This window comes from Symsagittifera roscoffensis, chromosome 1 (genome assembly GCF_963678635.1).
Source record: "Symsagittifera roscoffensis chromosome 1, txSymRosc1.1, whole genome shotgun sequence".
Taxonomy (NCBI): Eukaryota; Metazoa; Xenacoelomorpha; order Acoela; family Convolutidae; genus Symsagittifera; species Symsagittifera roscoffensis.
In genome coordinates this window covers 44642150-44655174 of record NC_087062.1, presented here as the reverse complement: position 1 = coordinate 44655174, position 13025 = coordinate 44642150, and positions in this window count along the sequence as shown.

The window sequence follows — 13025 nt, the reverse complement described above, 5'->3', positions numbered from 1 at the left end:
ACATCCTCCTTATCGGTGGATATCGATGGCATTGGTCCGGCAGCGGCCTGGACCCAGGAAGCCATGTCTGTTGATTCTCTTTTGCATGGGCATAGGCTCCCGGCAATTGAGGTACTCCCACAGCCTCTCCTGTATCTTTCACCACTGGTCTCAGATTCCAGAGTTTTGGGTTGAACTGGATGTGGGACAGATCCTCACGACCCATTCGGCATTTGAAGTGGTTGTTGAAATCCATCAACACCCAACCTGGCTCTGCTATTCTTCCGAACAGCCTATCATCGCTAGCCAGCTTTCTCAGTTCACTCTGCTCTACCCAATTCAGCACTGAACAATCCACTACTGAGACCAGGTTGACGTACAACACTGAATTCCTGTACGCTTTAACTTGTACATCCGGGAACGCAAAGGACATCACCGGTCCATAAACCACTGTGACGAATTCCCTTAGTCCGTGGACCAGAGCCAACGGATCAATCCGCATCATGACGGCTAAGTCTGTTAATAAGGGCATGCCACAATACTGTTTGCATTCGCTTGCGTTCGTCGCCACTTTGTCCTCTCCTGTTACGCTTCTGTTCTGTTGCAGGAGGTATTGAAGTAGGAGAGTCCTCCAGTCTTTCATCTTCCTGAGCGAGGCGGTTTCCATCTGTGCATTGAACTCACGACTGGGTCCCTGCAGTTGTTCAGGGTAACGCAATAGCACAAGCAAGTCTCCCAGCCGACCATAGGTCATGGCAATCAGGGTCAAGAGTCCATCCAACCTCAAATCGGCCAACGCTTGGGTAAAGAGGTTTGCCGGTCCTTTCACAAAGTTTTCATGACCAAATGTCACGTATAAGGCTAACACCAGGCCAATCGACAACTTCCTGATGTCTTTGACAAAACTTGCGATCAGGTTCCTAGATGCCCTCGGGTAGCACGTCGATAGGAAAGATGGCGTCCATCCCACTCCCATTCCGCCCAAGATAGCATCCGATCGTTCGTACTGTGCTTTCGTGGCCAGCACGTCCGCTTGGAACTTGTCCAGCGACATCGTATTCACGTCTTGCATCAGCTTCAACATCTTGCCTCCAGCCAACTCCCGGGCATCAAGTAGACTCTTCAAATACGCGTGTATCTCTTTAATTATTGCCGGCGCATGCTCAAACGCGTCTTCACCCAAGGTGCACAGCCTCGGTGACAGATACAACCATATGTTGTTGTGTGGCTTCGTACGCAAAGCCATTGCCATGAGGTCCTCTTCTGCTGACGTCATGTTCTTCCTGATCATCCTTCCCTGCTCGTTCTCTTTATGATCCATCTGCCTGAACCAGAGATCATCAGCCACCTGTTGTACTAACAGATGATCGTCACCTACCCCTGGTCTTAGCTTCAATAATCTTGCGAAGTTGGACAGCTCCAACCCCAGAACTTCGTCTAGCACCAACCGAGTTGTGCTACAATCTCTGAGTCCCTGTATGGCATTCGAGATGTCAGACCAAACAGCGGGGAGCTCAGATCGGTGCGGATAATAATTTACCGGGTCCACCACTCTGTTTGGGGCAGGAATTATCACGTTATATATCCCCTCCGCTATCGTCGTGACCATCGTGTACACAAATTGAAGGGGTTCAGGCAACGCAGCGTAGCCTGGTGACAATACAAAGATCACCTTCACCACATTCATGGTGAACCGTTGTCTTGCTGCTGCCTCTACCTCGGCCATCGCCGAGAGCAGTGTCATGATCGCTTCCCCTATAACTTCGTTACTCGGGATCGATCCATCCGTCAGACGTGACAATAGGCCTCTGCTTTGTAGATGATCATTCGCGCCTGCAACCACTATCACCTGCGGCTCCATGCTGACCACTCTCCGTACACTTATCATCATGCCTATCGCCTGTCCCCAGTCCAGCTTAGGCGCCGTTAAGAAAATCACATCAGGCCAGAATAGAGAACGGGGTGTATAGAGATAATCGGAGCCGGCCACAACCAGATACTTGGCAGCCTTCATGTCCAAGGGATCATACGCTGCAAAAAGGCCATCACCTACTGGGGCCTTCAGATTCCCATATCTCTTGTCGTCTCCAAACACTGTTGTGGTTCGGGGATAATCCCTAGAATACTCGCCCGGCGTCTGACCGGGTGGCTTAGAGAATTGTCTAAACATCTTGTGATGCTTGTTGCTGGGTTTGTTCTCCGTCTGAAACTTGCCTTTGCGCACTGGTGGTGTCCTTTCCCGTGCCCTATCTCGAACGTCGGTGAGCGACCGGGTGTTTAGAGGTCCAAAGGTGTTGTCATGAGGCAATCCATCCAAGTCCGCATGTCGGAGTGAGGTCGAGGAGCTGAATTTCTCCTGCTCTGCTAGCAGCCAATCCACGCCCGGTATCCGATAAAGTCGCGACACTGTGGGACTTTCACCGCCAGTCATTCTCATCACATCTTCCCGACACGTCAGGGTATTCATGTTCAACTTCGCCGACATGTCCGTCTTATACTGACCCCAATGGCTAGGATCTGAACTATTCCAAAGCAACCTGCTGCCGGATTCAATTCCCTCCGCTGGCACGGTGCTTGTCGACGATCCTGCCGTCGAAGCAGGATTCGTCGTGGCAGGCGAATCATTCCTCCTAGACGCGGTCTGGGAGTTGTTTCTATTACTCTGTTCCACCGATCTGCCGAGTCGGCTTCCAATCGATTGCGGCCTGGGAGGAGGGGCAGTCCCCAGCCTGTCTCTCACATTTGAGCTCGGAGCGACGGTTACGGCTCCAACCGTCTCCGTTGCCAAGGGCCCTAGGCGGTTGGCGAGGGATTCGGGCACGGTTGCCCTTACTCTACTCCCTCCGGTCGAATTGGTCCGAGCCAAAGAACCGGTCGCCCTTAATTCTTGCTCCACTTCTCTCAACTGCGTTTGAAACACATCGTTGATCCAATGTCTCCCTCGTTGGCTATTGAAGTGCACTCCATCTCTGGTGAGCTCGATGTGATCAGTCATACGTAGCATGTTTTCAAGATCCAGGAGTCGCAACTCGCCAGGATTGTTCCTCACCAGATTGCGGGTCATTTCATTCCACCGCGTTACGTTGCCATTCATAAAATCCGCAGCTGTAGTACCCACCAAAGGATTTGGCGGTATCGTACACAGGATCACGAGCCTGGGTCTATACTTTTCCTTCAATTCATTCAACAGACACACCAACAGAGGTTCCCACTTGTTTTCTGGGGTTACGGGGGCTCTCGAGACGTCATTAGTCCCCAGCATTATTATCAATGTATCCAGACGATCCTCGCCCTGGAACTCCATCATTTTGATCACTTGAGCCACTGAGGCTCCTCCAAAGGACAGAGTGGTAGTCTGGCCATAGACGGAGATCTCATTCAGATCTCTCACCAGACTGTCTCCAATGATCAAATGGCGACTCCCTGGGGGAATCACTTGGTCGCTCGTGGCGGGGTTCCAGCTCATGTCGTTCAAGCAGGCTCGAGGATGCTCGGCTGGCACTTGCGTGAACTGATGACGTGTCATCAGGTTCTTCCTGATATCTACCACGCGAGACTTCTTGAAGACTCCACCAGGCGCAGAGCACGCTATCGTGCGGGTTGCCCGCTCAGAGCCATCTGATGAATGATCACGACGCTGGGAAGGAACGATCCTAGCCAGTGTCCGTTCAGTGCCTCTGTTGATCTCATCCATCGCGGCTCTGGCCACTTGGTTAAATGATTCCTGAAATTGAGGAGCTAGATAGGTGTCAGAAGGGTCTGGTATCGTGAACCTCTGACTCGAAGCAGACGGTCGTGTCTGCTGAGGAGCCTCGTGCCCCTTTGATGCATGCAAATCCAGAACCTCAGGTCCTCTCGATGCGCACAGCTCCTGCGCGGTTGTCCTGGGGCGTGTGTCGTTAGATCCCTCCGAGGACCTCATGCTCGCCAGGATTTCCGGTGACACTTGGCTCACCTTCGCCATATACAGCTCCTTCAGGTGCTTTATCTCATCCTCCTTGTAGGCCACCTGCAGATCTTCGAATTTCTTTTTCCATTCGTCTCTCTCCCGAGCTATGGTCCTGTACTCCTGAAGTTTGGCACACAGCTCACTCTGGTCCCTCTCCTTCTTCTCCAGTGTTTCAATCGTTTCCGACGTCTGGATCTCTATCTCGCTCACTCTCACTCTCTTCAGGGGAGGAGCAGCTGTTGGAGAGTCGACCGAGTGTGACGGGCCTGGCCCATCACGCTGTCTCTTCGCTCCGATTAATGGCTGCGCAGGTTGGACAGGTAAGGGCATCTCACCTAGCCGGTGGTCCCTTTGCTCGCCTAGTCCCGGCTCAGGAGCCAGGTCGTGGCCGGACATTTCTCCGCGCCTCCATCTCATCAATCGGTTTCGGCCTCTCTCGGCGGTCCCGGACTCACCGAAGGCCAACATCAACACTACTTCCGTAGGGCGATTCCCTCGACCCTCTCTTCCCAGTGCATTGAGGAGTGCGACCACAAACATCGCCAACCCCGGGTCTTCTCGTGTGAAGTCACAATCGATCAGCCGCTGATAGATCTCGTCTAGAGTCGCTCCTAGACTCGCTGAGAGGAATTCCATGAGTTCGTTAGTATCTCCCATTTCTTTTCGTGTTGATTCTTCGTGTAATCTCTTCTGATTCAGTGTCAGTAAACAATTTCCGATCAATCAAGATCTAAAAGACAGGTCGCGACTTAGAACCATCATTTTAAGATGCAACATCAATCAATTCTCTAAAACTCTCCATTGAAATTCTCTTTTTCAATTCTGATTTAAAATTTTAGCACCAAGGTGGATCGTCCACCTTTACTTTTGTCAGAGTAGCATGAATGTACGCTGTCACCTTGATGACCTGGGGTGCCCCAGGTCTTTTATGACACTAACATAAAACATAACATCACAATAACATAACATAAACATCACATAAAAACCTAATCCCTAATACTGTACCTAAGACCTAACCTAATCTAAAACTTGACTCTAATTCTTATCGAGCAACTTAATAAAAACCACTTATCGCCGAGCGCAATTCTTAGCATATGCTCAGATAGTATTTTTTATGTAAGTAAACCTCTATGTCAGTCTCTGAAAATATCACATGCACAAGAGCGTACAACTCTCTCGGATGTAGCTTTCCCCTATTAGGATCGTACACTGGCAACGAGAGAGAGGTCACACCTCTCTCAACCAGGAAATCCCTAAGTCGAGTCAAGGCCAACACCAAGCTCTCCGGATTCACGTGTTGCCTATCAGTAGCTTTCGTAACCAAAAAACACAAATATTTCCCTGGTATCTGTGATGCAACAGGGGGCAACGCTATCACTCCTCCTACACCCGGCCTCTGTTTCCACAAAAACTCGATATTCTTGTACTCCCTTTTAAAGTCGGCCGCTAGTGCTGTTTTGAAGCTTACGTCCGCAGTTATCGCTATGGCGCATGTGCGTTCCGTGAGTATGAAATCGCTGTCCGTTATCACGATATTGTTCGAATAATGGTTCGGGAGATCAAAATACGATTCAAAGATTCGTCCAAAAGGTGGTTCCTTAGCATTCTCGCCCTCTGTCTCTAGTTCTCCGGTTTCCCTTGCCGATTTTAATTTTTTTATCATGAGATTTTCGGTGTGGGTGAGTCCTACCCCCACTCCCCGGACAAAAATATCCATCGACGTCCCCGTCGATCGCCCAAAGTCTAGGAGACCGAGGTTGGATTGTGGAACACGTAGAGGACCATCTGGGGCGACCCAGTTGGACTCGGTATTGTCATGACTGATGTATCTGACGCCATCTCTGTCGACGTCCTGAATCGTCAGGATCGTCTCTTTTGGATCTGTCGGCAGATCGTGGAGCCATTCGAGCACGCGCAAGTTTGTTAGTTCTTGCTCATGAGTCTGTTCCGCTTCTGGTTCGAACTCCACTTCCGGTTCTGATCGATCGTCGATCCAATCTTGATCCATATCGTTCACAAGGTCGATTTCTTTTAGGATTGCTACTTCGTCCAGCCCCACCAGCGAGTCTATGACATCACTCACTACTATCCGGTCTACAACGAAGTCCTCGCCATACGGATTGTATTTCTTCTGGTTTTTTCCCCTCTTACTTTGGCGTGTCTCCATAGTGAGCGGAAAGTCAGGCTGTATTCCTTTGTCAATTTCGGTTTGTTCTGGGCAATCCCAGTCTTCTTCGGCATATGGTAGAGTTTCATCGTCCACCTCTACTCGCTCAGTCAACTCGAGATCCAGTGGTAGATCACAATTGTCCACCATCTCATTCCCGTCGTTCTTGTCGCGAGTACCCCTTTCATTCACTTCACAAGCAGGATCCACTATTAAATAGTCTCCCTCTTGCATGTCCGCTGGGATGCACCAATCCTCGGACGAGGCGTTGTGTGGTTTGATATTCTCGTAATGAGCCGCTCTTCCGGTGCTCAGCCGATAAAAACGACCTCCTTGATGCACCTCTGTTATCTGAAATGGACCACGCCATTTCTTTAATAGTTTCTTGGTTCCTTTTGGTGGAACCACTTCCTGGAACACCCAGACGTAATCGCCAACTGAGTAGGCTTTTGCATCGGCTGTTCTTTTATCAAACCTCCTTTTTTGTCTAATTTGCGCCTGTTGCGTATTCCTCCTGCATAAGTCATTGAGGTCCTGTTGTCTTCTAATAACGTCCCGCACGTACGTTTGCGGTGCTGTCCTCTTCCCTTCATATTCAGGGTAGAAGAACGTTAACGGGAGTGCTTTTTCATGACCCGTGAGCATCATATGCGGACTTATTCCCGTGGTGGAATGCTCCGTGCTGTTGTAAGCACCCATCACTTGCGGTAAGTGCTTGTCCCAGTCATCCATGTAGCGTGAGCAGTAGACTCTCAACATGGATACCAGTGTGCGATTCTGCCTCTCGACTAGGCCATTCGTTTGCGGGTGATAAGTGGTCGAGTGGGCCTGCGCTACCTGCGACCTTTTCATTAACTCTTTCGTGAGATCACCTACGAATGCTTTGCCATTGTCAGATTGGAACGTGATGGGGCAGCCATGCCTTGCTATCCACACGTTTATCAAATGATCGCACGTTTCTTCTGCCGATGCTGTCATGCAGGGTGCCGCCTCCGCATACTTCGTAAAATGGTCGATCATTACCAGCACCTGATTATAGCCCGTTGCTGTCATGCAGATTTTCTGGTGATCAATTTGCACCACTTCGTTGAAACCTGACGATTCTATTGACTGTAGGGGGAACCTTAGTTTCCTGGGATCCTTTGCCTGTTGACAAGACAGGCATGCGGCTATCCATTTCTCACAAGCCTTCTTCAACCCCGGCCATTCGAATCGTTTTTGTATCCTGTTATACACTTTGTCCACGCCTTGATGTCCCATCTGATCATGTGAGCGAAAGAGCAACTCAGTCTGGTACAACTGTGGTAACACTATTGAGTTGTATTTATAAAGGACCTTGTCCTCCTCCTTGCGCTTACAGGCTACGATTCCGTCCTTATTCAGGTACAACAAGTCTTTTCTCTTCAGGTAAAACTGCTTCAGGATTTTGTAGCTGTCTTCTTCCAAGTCTCCCTTGTCAGGTGCTCCATTCTCGATCCATCTTTTCAGACTGCTCGTCATTCTATCATTTCGTTGAGCCCTCAGGAGATCCGACAGCCTGTACCTGGCTTTCAAATACGTCTTCACCACGTTCATTTGCCCACTCATTATCTCCGGAGCATGAGCATCGTCCATCAACTTGACACACCATATCTTTTTCAAAGGCGTCGCTTCTTGCACAGATGGTTCCAGATTGGTACGGACGACCGTACCATGTGGCAGCAATCTGGTTGGGCGTTTTGAAACTGCTATCAGTTCGAGCTCGTCTGCGGCATTGTCTACCACAGTGCCCTCTTCATCTGAGGTGTATCTGTCCCTGTCTGGATCCTGATGTATTTCCCGGTCCAGCCCACGCTGCTTCCAGTCTACCAATAAGGAGTGGATCGCAATCTCTGACACATCGGAATTGGAAGTTGTTTCAGACGTGTTGTCCCAGGACTGGGGTCTCGAGTCACCACTTGAAACGACTGATTCCTCAACATCATATTCCAAGTTGTCTGAGATGTTTCTTGACTCCCCGGACAAAACTCTGTCCATCGGTCGCTTTGAACCCGACTCCCCAGACAAAATTCTGCCCCTAGGTGGTCTAGTCAACCTCTCCCCGGACAAGTCGTCCTGCACGGGCTCAAAGATGTCTGACTCATCAGAGGAGACGTCCTTGACTGGCTCGAAGGTGTCAGACTCCCCGGACATTGTCTCGTCCATGGACGAACAATCTGGGCTTGGCTCGTATTCCTCTTTTGCATCCGTGAAGTGCACTCTCCTCGTGAAGCTAGATTTCGATCTGATCCTGACTTCCTCAGTAGCTTGGTTTTGATTCGATGTTCCATATTCAGTGAACGAAGTTCTCAACAATACTTCTTTCGGCATCGAGGTCACCAGCTGGTTGACGATCGACCTGCAATCCCGTTCAACGCCTCGGCTGCGAATGGACACTGGCCTCTTCTCCGTTCTCTCGGTGACAGTCAACCTCTGCATGGTTTCCCTCCATTCACGATCATGCCTATCCACTTCCCTATCCAACAAGTCACGGAGTTTTCCCATGACGTCCGGCGCCACGTTCACCGTCTTATTCAATAAAGCGATGCTGTTTATACCCAGCCTGGTCAGTTCTTGCTGTACCAAGTTGGATCGGACTAGCAGATCCAACGGAACGGGTTCGCCTCTGGCTAAAAGCTTTATCTCCGCAGCCGTCTCCACTGGAAGGTCAGGGTGTCCAGGTATAGGATGTCCTGATTTGTCTAACCACCTAGTAAGTGGCAGCTCATCATAGGTTTCTTTGTCCAGAAAGGAAAACCCGTCTTTGATCTCTGATTGGTTAACTTGCTTCTCTTCGAGGCGCTCATAAAATTCTGTCTTTTTGCTGAGGCTATCTGCGTTCTGGTGCTTGTCACGGGTACGGTGCTCTATGATCATGTGGTATCCATCCAAGCGCACGATCCAACGACCAATGTAGCTCTGGTCCATCGAATAGGTTTTCAGCCAGGCAAGGGCACGATTGTCCACACGCAACTTGAAGGGAGCACTCCCCAAGTAGGCCCTGTACTTTTCCACAAACGTGATCACAGCAAACATCTCCGCTTTTGGTGCGCCGTACTTCATCTCAGTGTCACTCAGGACTTTACTTCCATAAGCTATCGGACGAAGAACCGTTCTCCCGTTCCACTCCTGCTCTTGGTGAAGTATGCCTGATATCGCAACCACTGATGCATCCGTGTCCAGCACGAACATCCCCTTCTCCGTTGGCATGCCGAGGACCGGTGCCTCGCAAAGTTCGCGTTTGATGTTTTCAAATGAGACTTGTGCCTCATCAGTCCAGGTGAACTTTTTGCCCTTATTTCTCATCAACTTCTGCATGGGGTATATTTTGTCAGCATACCCCTTGATGAACTCGCGATAATAATTGGCGAATCCCAGAAAACTCATCAACTGTGTATCTGTTTTAGGTGCCTTCCAGGTCAGCACCGCTTCAACCGCTTCGGGATCTGGTCTCACTCCATGTTTGTCAACCAGGCGGCCCAGATACTTTATGGAATCTTTGAGGATTTCGCACTTAGAGGGTTTGCATTTCAGACCCGCCTGCTTCATGCAAGAAAACACCTCTTCCAACCTTTCGATGTGGTCTTCCAAGGTTGGTGTCGCGATCACTACATCATCGACATAACACATGATGAGATTCCCATACTTCTTAGTAACGCTCGTGAGTGCCTGAGCCATCAGTCGCTGGAATGTGGCTGTCGCGTTGCACAATCCGAATGGCATCCTCTTCCACTGGAACAGTCCCAGCTCACAAGCGAAACCTGTTTTCTCTCGATCTTGCTTTCTGAGCGGCACTTGCCAGAATGCTGAGCCCAAATCCAACGTTGTGAAGAACTTGGCGTCTCCCAGCTTGGATAGGCTCTCATCGATGCGGGGAATCGGATATGCGTCCTTTATAGTCACTGCGTTCAGATAACGGAAATCGCAACAAAATCTGAGTTGTCCCCCTTTCTTTTTTGCCATGACCACGCCACAAGCCCATGGGGACTTCGACGGCTCGATCATGTCGTACTCCATTAACATCTCGATTTCCTTCCTACACGCTTCTGACTTGTTTGGGGTCATTCTTCTCGCCCCTTCCCTATGAGGTACCGAGCCCTCTTCTATCTCAATCTCGTGCTCTACAAAATTGCAACAACCTATGTCGGCCTTATGTTTCGAAAAAACGTCTGCGTTCCGATTTAGCACCGCCCTGAGCGAATCTAGTTCCTTGTCGGATATTTTACCCTTCAGATGCTCTATCTCAGGTAGGACAGGCCTATTCGCTGCTAACTCTGCTTCCGTCGGTCTCTCAGGAAAGTTGGAACAACTAGACAGCCCATCATCTGTTTCCGACTTCATTGAAAACAATTTCCTAGAAGATTTCAATTCAATTACTCTTTTCATTATACATTCTTGGTTCGCATGTAATGGACACTTAGTTACATCAAACTTCTTCAAGTTCTCCACACTCAGAAAGTCTGTGTTCAGAGGCAAAGCGTAGCCAAGTTTCTTTCCCCTCTGTATTGTCACTGTTGTTGCCTCTGTGTTCAATAACACACTCACACACAGTCCGCTCTGAGTGAGCGAGAAGCTTCTTCCTAAAATAGCCGAGCTTTTACTGTTTGGATTTGGTACCAGACACACCTGTCTGTCATTGCTGAGTTCATTCAAGTTCCTCATCCTAAACGTTGCTATTACGGCTTGGTTCGGTTTTAATCTAACTTTTCGATCCAGAAAAATCGGCACCTTGGCCTGATTAATTAAGATCTTATTAAGGGGTCTTTTCTCATACTTTCTTTCAGGATCCCTGATCCTAATCAATCCGTCATTGAGATCTATCGTGACGTCAAAGTTGCGAACGAAATCCCTTCCTAGGATGAACTGGTCGGATTCGTCCAAATTCTCTACTACTAGGAAGCTCATCCAAAGATGTCTCCCTCCGAGCTGCAGTGAGATGATCGGGGTTCGCCCGGTGACATAGATCGCTCCCTGATTGGCAGCTGCCAACCTGATGTTTGTCGGTATGAGATCCGACCTCTCAAAACCCATGTCGGTCCAAGTTTTGACTGGCATGACACTGACTACTGCTCCCGTGTCTAGCAGTCCCTTTACTGAAAGCTGTCTGCCTTGCACGTCCAGAACGTGTGCGGCCAGATCTGCCTCGCAACCAATATGCACAGCATCTTGCTCGAGCATCGCGTTGTGTCCGATTCGTCTGACCTTCAGTTCCTCTTGACCAATGTATATCCGGCCAACCTGATCGTTCGCATCAGTTATGTGAGCTTTCGTGTAGATATTGATGCCATCCACGTTCATCAGAATCGGGTAAGGGCCATGGACATCGATATAATGTCCGTCCACTTTCATCAGCCTCGGACCTCCCGTTGTGAGCAGCGCTCGCACTGCCCTGGAGTCCAGTTTGGGATCCTTCTCCTTCAGGTAGTCGGCATAGATGTCCAGGTGGACCAGTGTAATCTCGGATGGCTCGCTCAGGTTCTTGACCACCTGGTGCCCTGCGACTGAGATGATAGACATTATTTTGGTCCCTGCCTTCGTCATGCCGAAAGTCTTGCCAGATATAACGTTCAGTTTTAGTCCCTGTTTCTTGGGCTCTTTTTCATCTTCTGCTCTTGTCGTCTTACTCAGGACATTAAGACTTTCCCGAAGATCTGTGCTCTCCAGCTCCGACCTTACCCATTGCTCCACTTCTTTCGTGGCAAGGTCCTGTTTGACATTCTGCAGCGCTGTCCTTGCCGCCAGGCCGTAATCCACCTTGAGTGGACTAGACGACTCTGCTTCGATGGACCATCACGTTTCTGCATACAAACACCAGGCCCACCCAGGAGCGCCATAAAAACGTCTATGTAACATTCGCCCAAATATCACACAGCGACGGAGCGTAGAAAAAGTACCTATTGACGACTGGCAGGCGTCAGTTACCTTAATTCCACTCGTTTTTCACCGTCTCGACCTTGCCAGTTGATTTTCTGGTCTGTCTAGGGCAAAGTAAAAAGTTACTATTTTTAGGCCATCAGTCAAACGACTTTTGATCAGCTTTCGTTTGCATGCGAACACAACCACATAGCTGAGTCTCGGATCCTCAGACTACGTGATTGTCATTAAAAACACGGCTCGAACCACCTATTTCTATATGTTTTTGTGTGACAGTTTTATATTAAATCCATTGGAGATGGATTGACCTTTTCCTTTCTCTATCTACTCATGCTCTGAAATATTAAATAATAACGGTGTTTAATTCAGATCTAGGACATTACAGCAACTGTTATGGCTAGTTTACACAGTCCCTTCACATATAACAGTCTCTGGGGGACCAAGCCTCCGCTCCCGTGATTTTCTTGAGACAACACTCTTATCTCCTATATTTCGTGTCCCGGGAGGGTTCCGTGGTATTTCTCTTCCCCCCACTGAAGCCTCCGTCTCCACAAATATCCGTCACTAAGGTCCTTATCGTGTGTTATTGCCACGATAAGAGGCTCCGTAATTTTCTCGTCTCGGATACAACCGTTCGTCACAAAATATGGCGTCGTTCTGATTTTTCTCTATTTTATTCAAAATGGCCGTCTTTTTTCTATTTCTCAGAAATGTTCTCCTTCAAATCGAAATTTTAAAAATAAAAATTCCAGAACATTCTGACCCTCCGTCGCAACACTTTTCTGTTCGTAAGGCCTTTAGTCACTTTTTTTTTCGTCGCGGGAAGGTTATACTGTGTCATCCGGCGGAATGGCACATACTCCCCGGACAAGTCTCCATCAATGTCCCTATTGATCGCACAACACCGGGTTATCGTCAAGTAGGTATCCAGTTTTCTGTAACCAATCTTACAAATCGCATAAGAAAATGAAATTTATCTACTCCACCTCAACTCACTACGTGTTCACAAATGGCATCGTACTACATCTCACTGCCTTT